We start from the raw sequence: 17,595 nt of genomic DNA on the forward strand, positions 1-17,595 counted from the left end.
AAGTCATGAGATATATAAGAAAGAGGTCTGATAGACAGGTGGTGGTGGCACACTTGATAGGCAAAAGGAGGCAGGTCTATGGTTGGACCTTATTGGATTCTCTTTGGACTGCCAGCCCCCAAATAATGACATAGAGACTTATTATTAAGTATGTAACCTTGGTCTTTAGCTTAGGCTTGTTTCCAACTAGCTCTTATCACTTAAACTAACGTGTTTTTATTAATCTACATTCTGTCACATGGTTTTTTACCTCTCTATTCTGTATATCCAACTTCCTCCATGTCTTGCTGGTATCTTCTGCCACACCAGATTCTAACCCTGAGTTCCTCTCTCCCTGAAAGTCCTACCTATTCTCTCCTGCCTAGCTATTGGCCACTCCGATCTTTATTAAACCAATCAGGTGCCTTAGGCAGGTGAGGCAAAACACAGACACATCTTCACACAGTGTAAACAAATATCCTGCAACATGGATCTCTGATTTTTTTTTTTTTTTGAGACAGGGTAAACACAGACACATCTTCACACAGTGTAAACAAATATTCTGCAACACCGATCTCTGACTTTTTTTTTTTTCTCGAGACAGGGTTTCTCTGTGTGTAGTTTTGGTGCCTGTTCTGGATCTTGCTCTGTAGACCAGGCTGGCCTTGAACTCAAAGAGATCCGCCTGGCTCGGCCTCCCGAGTGATGACATTAAAGGCATGTGCCACTACCGCCCAGCACGGATCTCTGAATTTAAGGCTACCTGGTCTACAGAGGGAGTTCCAGGACAGCCACAGCAGTAGGGAACCTCAAAGTCAGCTCAAGATACCCCAAGACCAAGTTCTCAGCACAAAGGAGATCTATCTGTTCCAGAGAGACAAAGGGCAGGGAATAAGAGACAAAGACTGGAGGTAAATGATGAGGAAGATGAAGGGAACAAGGGAGAGAGGGACAGAGGCAAATGGTGGTTTATAAAGGTAAAAGGGGAATGCCGTGTGAGGATGAGGTGTTTAATTTTAATTGGGTATGTTAGTTAGGTGAGCCAAAGGTGGCTTTTGATTGCTGGACTTCAAAACTCTGACAGCTGGACCTTGGGAGTCAACCTCAGGATGAGCGATTAGCCAAATAAGGGAATAGACCTTGGGGGCCAGCTTTGGGAATGTAATCTAATGGTTTTTAGCAAGGCAGAGGGAATCAGGGAGAAGGGCAAGGCCTTCCAGAGCCATGTCTGCCAGGCCTGGGCTGGCTAGGGTTCTTTCAGGGGCTACACAGAGAAATCCTGTCTCAGAGAAGAGAAAAAGGAAAAGAAAAGAAAGAGAAGGGAAGGGGAGGGGAGGAGAGAGAGGAAAGGGTGAGATAAGCCAGTAAGCAGTGCTCCTCCATGCTCTCCTCAGTTCTTGCCTCCAGGTTCTTCCCTTGAGTTACTGCCCTGACTTCCCTCAGTGATGAACTGTTTTCTGGAACCCTAGGATGAAATAAACGCTTTCGTCCCCAAGCTGCTTTTTGGCCCTGGTGTTTATCACAGCAGCAGAAAGCAAACTAAGACAGCTTGGCGATCCGTTTCTGCTTCTCTTGCTCACAGTTCAGATCTGCTATGCTTAGTGGAAACTGCCAAGTGTCCATCCTGCTCACCAAGTCTGCCCCTGGTTTCTTTTACTCTTATTTCTTGGTATGTGTCCTACACTTAGCCACCTACCATGTCACAGGTAGCTTGTGTGACACCCCGTGACCCACACTCCATAGGTGGGAAGCCACCATTGCCTGTTTTGCAACGTGGGTTCCTAGAGCGCTTCTTTGTGTTCAGAGCTGTTCCTCCCCTCCCCAGATGACATCACATAACCTTCCTGAGAACTCCTAGCACAATCTCTAAAAGAGATGAGCAAAGTCCAGCTGTCTAGCTAGCTTCTGAAAGTGGTTGAAAAGGAGCAAGAGGGATGCCATGGGGGGCAGGGAGGGAGGGGGCAGGGTGTGTGAAGCTGTAAGAGTGGAATTGGCTTGTTTCCGTTCCATGTGTCTCAACAGCTTTCAGAGACGTTGGTACAAGTGTCAGACTCTAGGAGATTCCTACACCAGGGATTGCTGTTTACTTTTTGTGCTTACTTCTCTCTCGGGGAGGCTGTTAAGATAGGGCCTGATTAATGACTCTGAAGCAAAGAGATAAATATGCTTCCTTCTTGGGTTACAGAACTTCAGATAGAGGACTGTCTGCCCTGCAGTTGGTCACACTGCTGCTGCTTTTTCTTGAGGTATTTAAGGGATGATGACCGAAGACGACAGGAGCTTATTAAGGGAAACAACAAACACCTAGTTGGGGAATCTTCTAGCTTGGACTTAATATCATTGGCAATTTTACGTCTTTATTTTTATTCAGAAGCTGTTAATTATTTGATATATAAATATATATGTATGGCTTTTCAAGACAGGGTTTCTCTGTATAACAGCCCTGACTATTCTGGAACTTGCTTTGTAGACCAGGCTGGCGTCAAACTCAAGAGATCCAACTATCTCGGCCTCCTGAGTGCTGGGATTAAAGGCGTGCACCACCACGCCTGGCTGTACTTTCTACTTAACTTACTCAGTTGGATTTGCCTCTGGCTTTGTGAATTCATCCATATAAAGAAGGTGATACTTGAAGTAAATGCTGCTAGCACTCACTTGAAGGCCAGGGTTGCAGGTAGCTAAAGCAAGGGGGCGGAGGGGGAGTGGCTAAACACTGGGTTACAGGCTCTTACTTGAAATAGAAAAGAAACCCTAGTTTGGCACATGCCACTGTCCCCCATCACCACTTGCTGGAGCCATGGTCAACCCCACTGTGTTCTTCCACATCTTGGCCAATGGTGAGCCCTTGGGCCGCGTCTCCTTTGAGTTATTTGCAGACAAAGTTTCAAAGACAGCAGAAAACTTCCATGTTCTGAGCACTGGAGAGAAAGAATTTGCATATAAGGGTTCCCCTTTCACAGAATTATTCCAGGATTCATGTGCCAGGGTGGTGACTTCACACGCCATAATGGCACTGGCAGCAGATGCATCTATGGAGAGAAATTTGAGGACGAGGACTTTATCCTGAAGCATACAGGTCCATGGCAAATGCTGGACCAGACACAAATGGTTCCCAGTGTTTTATCTGCACTGCCAAGACTGAGTGGTTGGATGGCAAACGCGTGGTCTTTGGGAAGGTGAAAGAAGACATGGACATTGTGGAAGCCATGGAGCGCTTTGGGTCAAGGAATGGCAAGACCAGCAAGAAGATCACCATTTCCAGCTGTGGACAATTCTCATTCTTTGGGCTTGTGAGCTTCTTACCCACCAGACCATTCCTTCTGTAGCTCAGGAGAGCAACCCTACCCCATCAGCTCGCAGTACCCTGTAATCTCTGCTCTCACTGAAGTTCTTTGGGTTCCAGATTCTCCTCATTCTTCTCCAAGTCTAGCTGGATTGCAGAGTTAAGTTTATGATAATGAATAAAAACTAAGTAAGAAAAGAAAAAGAAAAAGAAAAAAAGAAAGAAAGAGAGAAAGAGAGAGAGAGAGAAAAACTCTAAGGTGAAGAAAAACCCAAACCTTTCTTTTTGTTGTTTCTATTTTTAATTGTGTGTGTGTGTGTGTGTGTGTGTGTGTGTGTGAGTGTGTGTAAGTGTGGTTTTGTATGCATGAGTTAATGCCAGTGGAGGATAGAAGAGGGCATCTGAACCATATGCCCTGGGCATGGAGTTATAGGCAGTTGTGACCCCACCCTACATGGGTGCTGGGAACCAAACTAGTGTCCTCTGCAAGAACACTATGCTCTTAATCACTGAGTGATCTCTCCAGCCACTAAACCTTTCTTAATCTCTGTATAAACAATCTCAAAACAAGTGGCCAGAGCTACTCACAGTGGGCTTCACTGTGCTCAGCTAGATAGCTACCAAATATGACTTCCTGACTCTCTCAGAGATTCCAGAACCTCCTAATATCTCATAGAAGTTCCCAATTTGTTTCAGCTTGGACTTCTGCAGAATAGAAGTCTCATAAATCCAGAGGACTTGACAGCATACACATGGTAATACCTCCCCATATTAAAGGCCTCTGGAAAGGTCCACTGTGCTAATTGAGGATGTTTAGTGTCCTGCTATCAGAGTACCCAGCATTCTACTCATGAAGGTTTCTTCTGTCTCTTCAGGGGAGATTTCTATCTCTGAGACTGCTATATCCTGGATACCTGAATAAAATCTTCTAGAAGAAGCTTTACACATGATGAAAGGTCTCAATTGAGTTTGACAATTTTGCCTTACAAATGATTGGTAGGAATTTCTTGGTGTGTGAGACAGAGGTCTGCAGATGCTGTTTCAGCTCCCCCTGCAAACAGTCTCTAACAAATATACCACCAAGAGTTTTCCTCCTTCTTTTAGAAATCTAGCACAGGGGGAAAAAAACAAAAATCAGTTAGTTGAGTGGTCTCATTCATTTGGGTTCTGGTTAAAGTCAGAGAAGGTCCTGATCTCAGTGCTTTACCCACGGAAAGACCTGCAAGGCCTCCTACAACATAGCAATGCCATTTTTAAAGGGGGCTGTCTGGAAAGCCATTTTCTAAGCGGAGATGTGAAGCTGGAGATGTAGGTGTGCTCACAGTGAGCTGGAATTTTATACAAATCCAATTATGTGGGTGTAATAGCATGCCTGCTGGGTGGAAATTTTTACGAAGAGATGAACAAAGAGGACTGGTGGGGTAGATGGCTCAGTGCATAAAGGCTCCTGTCACCAAGTCTGATGACACCAGTTCAATCCCCAGATCCTATGTGATGGAAGGAGAGAATTGACTCCAACAAGTTGTCTCCTGACCTCCACACATGTGCCATGGCATGCGCAAGCCCCCTCCCCATCACTTACACACACAAATCTAATAAATACATGTAATGACAGTTAAAAGAAATCATTTTTAAAAAACAATGAACATAGAAAATCAGTTCAGAGCCAGAATTCTTTAAGAGGCATATCTTGACATAAGGAAAGATACAATTAACTTTTGAACAAAAACTTCTGTGGTTCAGGGTTGGTAAAGTGTTTGCTGTACAAGCCTGAGGACCCTGAGTTCGATGCTCAGTACTGGTCTGAAAAAGCTGGATGAGTTGCCAGGTATTTGTAATCTCAACACTGGAGGGCAGAGATAGGAGATAGGTGGATCTGACTGCCTGGCCTCCAGCTTGAGAGGATTGGCAAATACCAGATCCCCGTGAGAGATCTTGTGAAAGGTATCTGAGATGCAACACAAGAGGTTGACTTCTGGCCTCTATGTGCATACGTAACCCATTCACACCAAAATCTTCCAAAACTAAGATTCTGCGAGTCCATCCGTGAGACCATACAACATCCACAAAGGGACAAAATGGTTAAGACTGGAAATCTTGCTACAGAGGACTATGGTGGTCCTGATCAATGGGGCAGTGACAGAAGACAGCAGTCAGGTTCTAAAGAGAAAGTCACCATCGCAGAGAACAGAGTCTGGCAGTGATCCGAACTCCATGAAACAACCTCAACTCAAGGTGAATAACTGGACTTGGTACACTCGAGCCTGCATTATAAGTCGAACCTAAGACTTATAGGTTCCATGTCAGAAACTAACCATCATTCTTACTACAGTGAAGAGTTTAGACATCCCATGGCTTCGTTTCTGTACTAGTAAACTAATGGCTGACATAAAGGATATATTTAGGAGGAACAAACAGAGAAAGAGAGGATAAAATATGTTGTCTTAGGATTTCTACTGCTGCAACAAAACACCATGACCAAAAAGCAAGTTGGGGACAAAAGGGTTTATCCAGCTCATCCTTCCACATTGTTGCTCATCACCAAAGGAAGTCAGGACAGAAACTCAAGCAGGAAAGGAATCTGGAGGCAGGAGCTGATGTAGAGGCCATGGAGGAGTGTTGCTTATTGGCTTGCTTCACATGGCTTGCTCAGCCTGCTTTCTTTCTTTCTTTCTTTTTTTTTTTTCAGCTTAGCAAGAGCATTTATTGTTTCCAACAGTTGTGGTGGCAAGTAGCAACCCCAAACCGGGGGTGGGGGTGGGGGGTTGCAAGCTCCTTTTAAGCAAGTTAGGGGAATTCCAGGGAGGAGGAATTAATCTGGTCTCAGCCTGTTTTCTAATAGAACCCAGGACTACGAGTCCAGGGATGGCACCACCCAAAATGGGCTGGACCCTCTCCTATTAATGCCTTACAGCTGGACCTCATGGAGGCATTTCCTCAAGTGAGCGCCTTCCTCTATTGTGGCTCCTTCCTCTCTGATGGCTCTAGCTTGTGTCAAGTTGATAACACAAAACCAGCCAGCGCAGAGGTGAAGGAGATGTTGTGACGGTTCAGATAGGACAAGAGGAGGGCTGGAGATGACAGTGATGGAGACTCAAGGAGCAGGAAGTGAACATATCCTAATGTGGTAATTGATCAGCTCCTGGGGAGCAGTGGTTCATTTGTTTGCTATTTGTGTTATTACTATCATAAATGGCAAGGGTTAGATCAAGTGGCCAATTATTATTCCCTCCTCGGTGCCACTTGTTTCGGCTGTTGGTGTCTAAGAAGAAAATTATGAAGATGGAGCCTCGATTAGCTTCACTGCCTCTCAGAATGACTGTGGTTATCATTTCAAATTTATCGAGTGGAGTCATTGTTTTAATTTGCATTAAGTGGCTTTTGGCTATGCAAAGATCCAATTACATTAAAAGCTAGATACCAATTGGTATAGGAAAACAATTATCTAGAGATGGCTATGACATTAAAAAGAACAAATGTCTGACTGAGAGTTTGCCAAAATTTCCATTGAGTTAATTCTGACTGCCAAAGAACCGGGGAGGGGGTACGTAAAAAATAAGAAATATAGACAGCCTTGGCCAAATGATATATCCATAGATTAAAAGACTAGAGGACATCTCTCTTTGTTTTATTTTGTTTTTAAGCTACAATGCTCCAAATTAGAGAAAAAAAAACTTAAAAAAAAAAAAAACCCAAGAAGCGCTAGTACTATCCATTACAATAATGTGTTGTATTTATGTACATGGTAAAAAGCAGATAGAACCCCCAAATGTCACCTCTCACTAGGCAGCACCCTATCAGTGACCATCATTAACAGATTGGTGGGGATTTTACCAATGCTCTCCTTAAAGAGATCCTGTCCATGGTATGGGATACATGACAACACATTGTGTCTTCTCTTTCTCTTCCATCTCTTATAACGTCTTATAAATGTTGATAACTTAGGGCATAGCTTACCAGTTAGTTAAATGCTAGAATTGTGTCTGGCAAGAGATGTGGCCACACACTGAGTCAGTAGGCAGTAGCAATAAAAACAACAACAAAACAAAACAACCATACAGAATTCTTGGAGCGTGTAGAGGGGGAGCAGAAGGCAGATGTTGGTCAGGAAGATGGGAAGGCTTGGCAGTCCACTCACTTGGTAGCCCACTTTCCCTGCTCTGACGTTTCCATGCTCACCACATTTGCCCTACCCATCACTGATTCTTTCTCCCAAGGGTCACGAGCTATCTCAGTGAGGGTTTCTGTCGTGGTGATAAACACCGTGACCAAAAGGCACCTTGTGGGGAGGAAAGGCCTTGTTTCACTCCCACCTTCACATTATCATAGTCCATCATCAAAGGAAAACAAGGCAGAAACTGAAGCAGAAGCCACAGAGAAAGGCTGCTGACTGGCTTGTTCCTCCTGGTTTTCTCAGTGTTTTCTTATAGGACCCAGGACCACCAGCCCAGGGGTAGCACTGCCCCCCAGTAGACTGAGTCCTCCCACATCAATCATCAATCAAGAAAAAAACTTGACAGCCTTGCCCACAGGTCAGTCTGTTGGGGTCATTTTCTCAGTTGCGATTCTCTCTTTCCAAATGACCCTAGCTTGTGTCAAGTAGACATAAAACTAACCAGCATGTCAGGGGACCACTATGTAGTATGACATTTGGTGGCTTCTTTTTATTTTACTGTCTTTAATGGCTCTTGGTGTCTGGCATTGCCAGCAAGTCTGCTTCATGAGCCTTCTTTGTGGGGCCTGGGTGAAAAGAAACTCCAGTTCTTGCCCTGAATTCCACACTGACTCCCCCAGTGAATTGTGGACATTGTGGGAGGCAGAGTCAGGAGGATCTCGGTGAGTTCAAGGCCAGCCTGGTCTACAGAATGCATTCCAGAAAAGACACAAAGCTACACAGAGAAACCTTGTCTCGACCCCCCCCCAAAAAAAACCCCAACAACAGCAACAACAAACAAACAAACAAACAAAAAACAAAAACAACCCCAAACTACTTGATATCACACGCCTCTATGCTATTAAAACCACACTCTCTTCCCCCGAGTCTTTCTTTTGGACCCTAAGTTCCCCTGCCTCACAGGAGACTCTTTTTACTCCATGCTCCAAAACTGGCTTTGAGTGTAACTGTCCTTAGGAAGTTCTCTTTAGCCGGTTCTGGTTCTGGTTCCCTTCTGCTGTTTCCTAGAAACTCTGTACAGAATTCAACATTTTATAGGTAACTGGCTTGTATCCCCATCTGGATTGTGAGTCTTCAGGAGAGGACTATGGTTTTGATCTCTGCACCTCCAAGTACTACAGGTGGACAGGTGTGTCCAGGTTTTTTCCTCTTATCCAAAGAGTTGAAAACAGGTTCACAGAGATATGAAAAAGAAGCAAGTATATAATTACAGAGGGATATACTGTCAAGATTGACAATGGGCCACTCAAGTGCGAATATTCAAGGGCCCCAATTATTGTTCCTATTTGGGGTATCTTTTTGTGGGGTTCAAGTGAAGGAGGATTTTTTTATGAAGTGGGTAGCCTTAGTGGTTCTCTGGTTTGCTTGATAGATTAGGTCATACCATCATTTTTCTACAGCATGTGTCCCTTCCCATAATGTATCTAATTTTAATCATATACATACCCAATTATGCATAGGTATAAGATGGTTAATGGGAGATTCCCCCTAAAATTTTGCACTCCAAAACCAGTTCAGGCCAGATCAGCTCTTCTATTCTTTATAACTGGAAATGTTGGGAATATATTTAAATAGAAACCATCTAAATTTGATTGTTACCAGGAGTGAGGAAGTGTATACTATTGTTTAGAGATAGGAGTGTGTGGCTGTATGCATGGAGTAGTTGAGCAGATTCTGAGATTGGTAAGTACATTGTTTAGAGAAAGACATGTGCATAGTGCATGCATGTGAAGGTTGTAGGCTGGCAAGTGCTGTATTACAAGGAGAGTATGCGCATAATCTCAAACTCAGTGAAGGTCTCAAGAAGCCTGTCTCTCATGCTTGCCTATCTCATAAGGATTAGCAACGGGTTTACACACAGCAAGTGCCGAATGGGTACTGAATTGCTTTTTCTTCCTGGCTTTTTGGCTTATTTTGTCTTCTTTATTAAGAGATTTAGTTGTGCAATGTTGCCAAGGCTGGCCTCAGATTCCTGGGTTCAAGCAATTTTCCTGCCTCAACTTCGCAGGTGCTGCGCTTGCAGATGGTACACTGTATCCTCATTTAAAAATGTTCAGTGGAAAACTGTTTTTATGGTGTGTGTGTGTGTGTGTGTGTATGCACACACATACTTGCGCATGCGCGCGCACACACACACACACACACACACACACACACACACACTTGTGAGTGTATGCATGCATCTGGAGGTCAGAGAACAAACTGGTTCTCACCTCTCATCACATGGATCCTGGGGATCAAACTCAGGTCCTCAGGCTTGGGAAGAGTGCTTACTTGCTGAGCCATCTTGTCAGACTCCTCAGGGTTTTGTTAGTTAGGTTTTTTTGTTTGTTTGTTTGTTTGTTTGTTTGTTTTAATGATGGTAAAACCATGTCAATTTTGTGGCCCTAACCCCAACCCTGACTTCTCCTCTTACTTCCAGATTCCTGTCTTTCCTTCACAGTATCATATGATGCTCAGCAGGCTTAGCAGGTGGTTAACTTCTCAGCAAGGGTCTGGATTCCTTGGCCTGCCATCGTCTACCACAGGGCTCTGTCACTCACCCATCTGCCCACAGCACAAACATCAGAAAGCATCCTTAATTTGTCTTTTTATTACATTCCACATCGTCTTAGTTAGGGTTTCTATTACTTTGAAGGGACACTATGACCACAGCAATTCATAAAGGAAAGTGTTTAATTGAGGCTTTCTTATAATTCAGAGGTTTAGTCCATTGTCATCATGGTGGGAAGCATGGTGGCATGCAGGCAGACATGGTGCTAGAGAATAGCTGAGATTTCTACATCTAGATGTATAGGCAGCAGGCAAAGGACAGACACTGGGCCGGGCTTGAGCATTTGAAAACCCAAAGCCCACCCGCCAGTAAAACACTTCCTCCAACAAAGGCCATACGGACTCCAAGAGGGGTGCACCTCCTAATCCCTGTCAAGTAGTGGCCATTCCCTAAAGACCAAGCATTCAAATCTATGAGCCTATGGGGGCCATTCCTATTCAAACCACTACATGCATCAAACTAAGTAAAAGTGTCCTAAAGGCTTCACTTTATCATGTGTGTGAAACCTAGGCATTTTCCAACTTCTCTATCTATCCACATTGGGCCAAGTCATTGTGTGTTCTCGCTAGACTTTGGGTGTCTTCTCTCTGACTATTACATGTCCACCTTGCCCCTCCCATGGTCAGTCCCTCCGTAGAGTCCAACTCCTTAACCAAACTTACCACACCCTTCAGCAGTTTTTCTGCACATTTTCTATCATCTTCCTTCATGACTGGACTCTGTCTGCACAGCCCCATTTCCTGCACTCACCAGAGAGGCACCTTGCCAGCCTTTCATTGGCTCTTATGTCTGCTCTGAGCACTCTTCTGGAAATTTCTATGGTCATTGTATCGTTTCCTTTCAACCTCTTCGAAGTAGCCACTTCTGAAAAGAAGACTAATGGCCAATTTGATGAGATCTACCGCCATCTGGGAGACCCACCCCTGGGCTATGGGGATTATTTTTGATTAGGTCCATTGAGGGAGGACCCGCCCACTGTGCGGTTCACTGCTCTCTGCTTCCTGACTATGGAGGCAATGGAGACCAACTGCCTCAAGCTTCTGCTGCTATGACTTTCCTGCCTTGATGGACTGTACTTTTGAACTGGAAGCCCTTGAACCATGAGCCTAAAGGAACTCCCTCTCCTTTAACTTGTATTTTGCAGGGGTATTTTATCACAGCAACAGGAAATGTAACTAAGACATGCTTTAAAGAAATTCCTGAGTGACTCCCTGCTCACCTCCTCTGTTTTGTTTTTCCTTTACTGTATGAGCCTTAACATTTGTAAGTATTTATCAAGCATCTCTTATCCTTAGTGTATAAGCTCCCTAGGGATCAGGTTTTTGTTCATCGTGGTCTTTTTCCCCTTTACAATGGCAACATCTGGAATATTCATGGAATATAGTAAATCTCTTTTGAGTATTTGAATGAATTTGAATGAGTGAATGAATTGTTCTCAGTCCTGAAGGTGATTCACCCTCGACTCCACAGTTGAGCCCTTTATGTGGAGTAACTAAGCCCTTTGGAGTCAGCTTTGTGTTTATTCACTTAACATTTACTGAGTGCAAACTGCCTCACAGTGTGTTTATCACTGGGCTGCTTACTTCCCACAAGTGCTGTATCCAACCAGATAAGTGATACAGCATGAACTCTGTAAGCTCTAAGGCACCACACAGATGTCACTTGTCTCCCAGCACAGTGACACTAATTAATGTTGCTTCTATGTCCAGTTCCAATGGGAGCCTCTAACTAATCTTCATGCTTCCAGATTCTCTCTAGATAATATATTCTGCACCCTGCTGCCCATTTAATTTTCTTAACGCGTTGCTGCAATTATGTTCTCTTCCTTTTTAAAAAAACATTGATTGCCTTCCAATTTCTGACCAAATAGTCCACAATCTCCTTGGCTTGCATCTAAGGCCTTCTTCAACCTGGCTCTTCACTGCCTCCACAGTTCCTAATCAAAACCTTTGACTTTGCATCAAACCTATAGCCCACTTGTCTTTCCCTGGGCATCCTTGGCTTTCCCCTTCTGTACTCCATGCACGTTTTTTCTATAATTGATGTTTCTTGAATCGCTTTATGTGAATGCAAGGGATATAAAGCTACCATCCCTGAATTTTTCTACTTGTTCATTTGAGACAGGATCTCATGTAACTGAGGCTGGCCTTGAACCTATGATCCTGTCTCCATCTCCTGAGCACTGGGATTGCAGGTGTGAGCCACCATGCTTGGCTCTGGGATTTTCCAATTTCAGGTGATCTTTCTGAACTCTACTTTTAAGGCATTTCTTTCCTACTGAGAGAATATTCTTCTCTTCCCTCTGTAGATGAATTTCCAAACAGTCTTATTAAATAAAAAACATGGAGCCAAATATAGGGGTGAAAGCCTTAGAGATCAGGGAAATAGTGAGAACCATCAATCACCTTACCTCAAGCAGCTTTGTAGCTTCCAAAATGCCAGATAAATGTATTGGGGTGCACAATATATCAACCACATCCCTCCTTTCTTTCTTTAATATGGAAAGAAACAAAAGAGGTGCAAATGACATGTTTGGTTGTGTCCATCCCATCTTTCACCATCCTGAGTTGGAGGGTGATGCAAGTCAGGCATCTGCTTGTCCATGTGTCTCTAATTGTTTATTCTCCATTCACAATAGGCCATGTAGACCTCTCTGAGATCCCCTGACCAACAGTCTATATTCATGGCTCCCACCGCCAAGTGTAATGGTTAGTTTTGATTTACCATTGTGACAGGATCAAGAGTCACCTAGGAGATACACTTCTAGCAGCATAGGTGAAAGAGTTTCTAGATTGGTTAGTTGAAGTGTGAATACCCACCCTAAATGTGGATAGCACCATTCCATGAGCTGGGGTCCGGGACTGAATGAAAATGAGAAAGCCAGCAGAGCATCAGCTTTCCCGTGTCTGCTTCCTAGTTGTGGATGCAATGGGACCAGCTATGTCACAATCCTGCCACCATGACTTCCCAGCCACACTCTCGTCCAGGATTGGCTGTATGAGAGCACGCCAGTACCATACCCTTTTTCTGTGTTTAGTTTTGTGCTTCCCACAGTTGGTAATTATTCCTATTTTATTTATTAGATCCACTCATCCTTGCCTCCCTTCTACAACTAGAATGCAAGGAGTCTGAGGAGGAGTGTTGGTTACCTCCTTGTTCTTCACAGTGGTCCCAGAGTCTAGCATATTGCTTGGTGTATAGCAGGTGCTTAGTGAAATATCTGGAAATAAGTGAACAGCTATCCCAGTAAGAGTTTGTTGTTGAAAGTATAAAGAGAGAACCAAACGTCAGGGGCCATGCACTGCACGTGCAGATTGTTAACCTGGGAGAAGTATGCCGTGGGGGTTATGGCGCACAGTTAGGAAATTTAGGAAAGGGTGTTCAAACAACACCACTCATTTGGCATAGAGTATCTTAGAGGTTCATGAAAATCTTTTAAATGGTGATAATTGATAATTGCATGACTATAATCAATGCTATAAATCAATGAATTGTTTATTAAAAAGTGGATGAACTATATCCTATGTGGATAATATAATTAAAGAATGATAGAAAGTAAAAAAAAAAAAAATAGCCAGGCAGTGGTGGCGCACGCCTTTAATCCCAGCACTCAGGAGGCAGAGCCAGGTGGATCTCTGTGAGTTTGAGGCCAACCTGGACTACCAAGTGAGTTCCAGGAAAAGGCGCAAAGCTACACAGAGAAACCCTGTCTTGAAAAACCAAAAAAAAAAAAAAAAAAGTAAAAAAAAAAAATAGGAGTCTGAAATAAAAATTTCAGGAGACAAAAAAAAAAATGACTAAACAGTACCATTTCACTGATGCCTAAATTTGGTTGTCAGCTTGACACAACTTAGAGGCAGGAACCCCACATTGAGAAAGTGCCTCCATCAGGTTAGCCTGTAGGCATGGATGTGGAAATGTTTTCTTGATTGTTAATTGATACAGGAGGGCCCAGCCCACTGTGGGTGGTACCATCCCTAGGCAGACAGGCTTATGCTATGCAAGAAAGGTAGCTGAGTGTGACCCTGGGAGCAAACCAGTAAGCAGCAGTTCTTCATGGTTTCTGTTTCAGGTCCTGCTTGAATTCCTGCCCTGATTTCCTTCTGTGATGGATTCTGACCTGGAAAACTAATACGAATAATTTTTTTCCTCCCACAATATGCTTTTAGTCAGAATGTTTTATCATTACCACAGAAAAAAACAAACTAGAACAATCTCTTAACCATGAATATTCCCATACTCAAAGAGTATTCATTTATTTAAATTTTTAATTATATTTACTTACTTTTTTTGTGGTGTGGGTGTGGAGCTCAGGAGATAACTTTTCAACTGGGAGTTGTTTCTCTCTGTCTACCACGTGAGACCCAAAGTTTGAACCTGAATTGTCAAGCTTGGTGGTAAGCATCTTTTTTTTTTTCTTTCCTTGAACCATTTTGCTGTCCCTAGAGCAATATTGATTATTGTCTCATGTGTTAGGCACAAGGTCAGTGACCAGGGATACAATAAGGAATCCATGGTCCCTGATCTTAAATTTTCATGTCTAACATTCTCCACTGAACAAGAACAGAGAAAAGTAAGGCAGAGGTGGGGACTAGGGCAAGTTTCCAGTCAACTCTGTAATAACCCCAGAAAGGTGAAGTCTTGATATTTAAACATTAAAAACAATCTGTAAGGAGAACACAGAAAACATCTCCATGGGGATCAAAGTGCCCTTCCTTTAAAGAGGAGAATTACCAAAGAGAAATCAGAGCACAGCTCCCATCAATCAGTTGGTTTCCAGTATGAGTTTCTGACGTGGGAGAGGTAAGATGCCAACACTAAGAGCACAGGGAATGTTTTCCATTTAGAAATTGCAGCAGCCCAGTTCTTCAACGCTCTGCCAAAAGCTGCTCCTAGCACAAGAGGAGGTGAACAATGGAACAATCATTGGGGACACTGGAGTTAGAAAACTGGATTAAACACTCTTGCCCTGCTCCTACCAGCTCCAACTTTACCTTTTGCAGTACCCCTTATCCCCATCTATTGGAGACAAAAGTCCATATCTCATGGCATTATAGACTGAATCAGTTAGTCACTGCAAAGTACCTCATCTTTTAGGACTTGTCTTTACTATCTAGGATACAGACTAATGTTAGCCATCAACAATTGTGGGGGCCAAAGAGGCTGTAAGGCGTTACTCAAGATCAGAAAGTCTGAGCTTGCTTTACCCATCAGGGCTGCATAATGGGATGATTTGGCCAAAGGTGTGGTTTACAGGTGTTTTGAAGGGTCTACACTTGGTTGTACGTTGTGCTTTGCACTTGAAAGGGGGAGGTCTTTTGCCTCTCCCCTTGTCCATGTATAAAAAGCTCATTAGGAATAAACTTGCCACTGCTGGGTATTGACCCAGGGCCCTCCCAAAGCTGTCTCCATCTAAGTCTGTATTTCTTCCTAGCATGTCTCAATTCTTCACTCCCCTCTTCAAGGGACCCTTCAAGAGGTAGTTGGTAAAACTGGTTATGTATCATCTAAGTCACAGTATTGTCATAAGGAATAAATAATGTACGTGTGTACATGTGTAAGAGTTATGAATATTCATGTCCCCTTCCAAATTCATGTTGAAAGTTAATCCCCACTCAATGACATTAAGAGATGTGGTCTGTCTGTGGGAGATGGTCAGCTCCCTTTTTATAATACAAGGGCTCAGAGCTAAAGGAGGCACTTTCTTGCCACAAATGCTTTTCCTTCCATCATGTGAAGACACAGCATCTGTTTCTTCTGGAGGATACAGAAGGCAGGCTCCCACAGACACCACTTCACTGTCACCCTGACCTTGACCTTCCTGGCTTCCAGAGGCTTGATAAATAAATGTGCACTGCTGATAAATTACCCAACTTATGTGCTACAGAAGCACAAATAGCCTGGAAGAGAGAGAGAGAGAGAGAGAGAGAGAGAGAGAGAGAGAGAGAGAGAGAGAGAGAGAGAGAGAGAGAGAGAGAGAAACATTGTAGGGCTTAAATAAGTAATTATTGATAGATACAAAGTGTATCTTGTTATAAAAAAAAAAACCCTCAGGCTCTTATTTTACTAGTAATTTCCCCAACAAGTTATATTAATAAAAGAGTCTATGTTATAAGTAAGGCTGTCTCAGACTTTCCAGATCAATATTTATAGTGTCAATCTTTAGCTATTGGTGAAGCTCAGTGCTGACCAAACAGGACAGATGGATGTTGCCAATAACTACACCTGACTCTGCCACACATGTCTCCTCTGCCACACATCTCTCTCTCTCTCTCTCTCTCTCTCTCTCTCTCTCTCTCTCTCTCTCTCTCTCTGTCTGTCTCTTTTGTTTGTTTTTCGAGACAGGGTTTCTCTGTGTAGCTTTGCACCTTTCCTGGAACTCACCTGGTAGCCCAGGCTGGCCTCGAACTCACAGAGATCCGCCTGCCTCTGCCTCCCAAGTGCTGGGATTAAAGGCGTGCGCCGCCGCCGCCGCCGCCGCCGCCGCCGCCGCCGCCGCCGCCGCCGCCGCCGCCGCCGCCGCCGCCGCCGCCGCCGCCGCCGCCGCCGCCGCCGCCGCCACCCGGCACACACATGTCTCTTTAGTGAGAAATTGTTTGTAGTTTTGGAGGGATCCTGTGCGGTTAGTTTGTTTTTCTTTTCTTTTCTTTCTTCTTATTTCCTTCCTTCCCTTCCTTCCTTCCTTCCTTCCTTCCTTCCTTCCTTCCTTCCTTCCTTCCTTCCTTCCTTCCTTCCTTCCTTCCTTCCTTCCTTCCTTCCTTCCTTCCTTCCTTCCTTCCTCCCTCCCTCCCTCCCTCCCTCCCTCCCTTCTCTCTCTCTCTCTCTCTCTCTCTCTCTCTCTCTCTCTCTCTCTCTCTCTCTCTCTCTCTCTCTCTCTCTCTTCCTTTTGCCAACTTAACACAAACTAGGGGTTTGGGAAGAGAGAACCTCAACTGAGAAAATGGCTCCATCATGTTGCCTGAAGGTAAGTCTGTGCAGGCATAGCTTTGATTAATGATTGACATAAGAGGGCCCAGCCCAGTATGGGTGGTCCCACCTATGAGTAAGTGGTCCAGGGTTATATAATAAAGCAAGCTGAGCAAGTCACTGGGAGCAAGCCAGTAAGCAGCATCCCTCTATGGTCTCTGCTTCAGTTCGTGCCTTCAGATTTCTGCCCTGACTTCCCTTCAGGATGGACTACAAGCTGTAAGTTGCAATAATCTTTTCCTCCTCAAGTTGCTTTGGGTTATGGTTTTTATCACAGCAATAGAATCAAACTAAGGCAAACCCTAAGGAGGGAAACGACAAGAGGCAGACAAGTGTGAATGGAAGGATTTGCATAGCAGTAGCAGCCATTTCCCAACAAGTACCATCTTAAAAGAGGCTAGCTGTGTTGGTTCTAAGTATCTGGAGACACCCACCAAAAAAGATCCTATATAACCAGAGCTGCAAAAAGAGAGAGCATCTGACATAGCCTCTTGCCAATGCCTCCCATCCAAGACAAGATTAAAAAATAGTTTGCCAGAAAGTCTTGACCAGCCAAGGAACTGGGTCATAGAAAAGACCCTGGCAACTCAGCATGAAGAGAAGGTGGCCAGTGTGACATCATGGATCTATAAAAGGCAC

The 17,595-nt window shown here is 44.0% G+C and overlaps 1 pseudogene across 1 annotated transcript; it reads left to right on the forward strand.

Annotated features, from left to right (window-relative positions):
- Window positions 1-1,963: 1,963 nt before the first annotated feature.
- On the forward strand, window positions 1,964-15,325 carry LOC143267598 (peptidyl-prolyl cis-trans isomerase A pseudogene; annotated as a pseudogene). The gene is made up of 2 exons (XR_013042881.1): window positions 1,964-7,794; window positions 14,063-15,325. The product of XR_013042881.1 is annotated as a peptidyl-prolyl cis-trans isomerase A pseudogene (transcript).
- The last annotated feature ends 2,270 nt before the right edge of the window (window positions 15,326-17,595 follow it).

The sequence above is a fragment of the Peromyscus maniculatus genome, chromosome 10 (genome assembly GCF_049852395.1).
Source record: "Peromyscus maniculatus bairdii isolate BWxNUB_F1_BW_parent chromosome 10, HU_Pman_BW_mat_3.1, whole genome shotgun sequence".
Classification (NCBI taxonomy): Eukaryota; Metazoa; Chordata; class Mammalia; order Rodentia; family Cricetidae; genus Peromyscus; species Peromyscus maniculatus.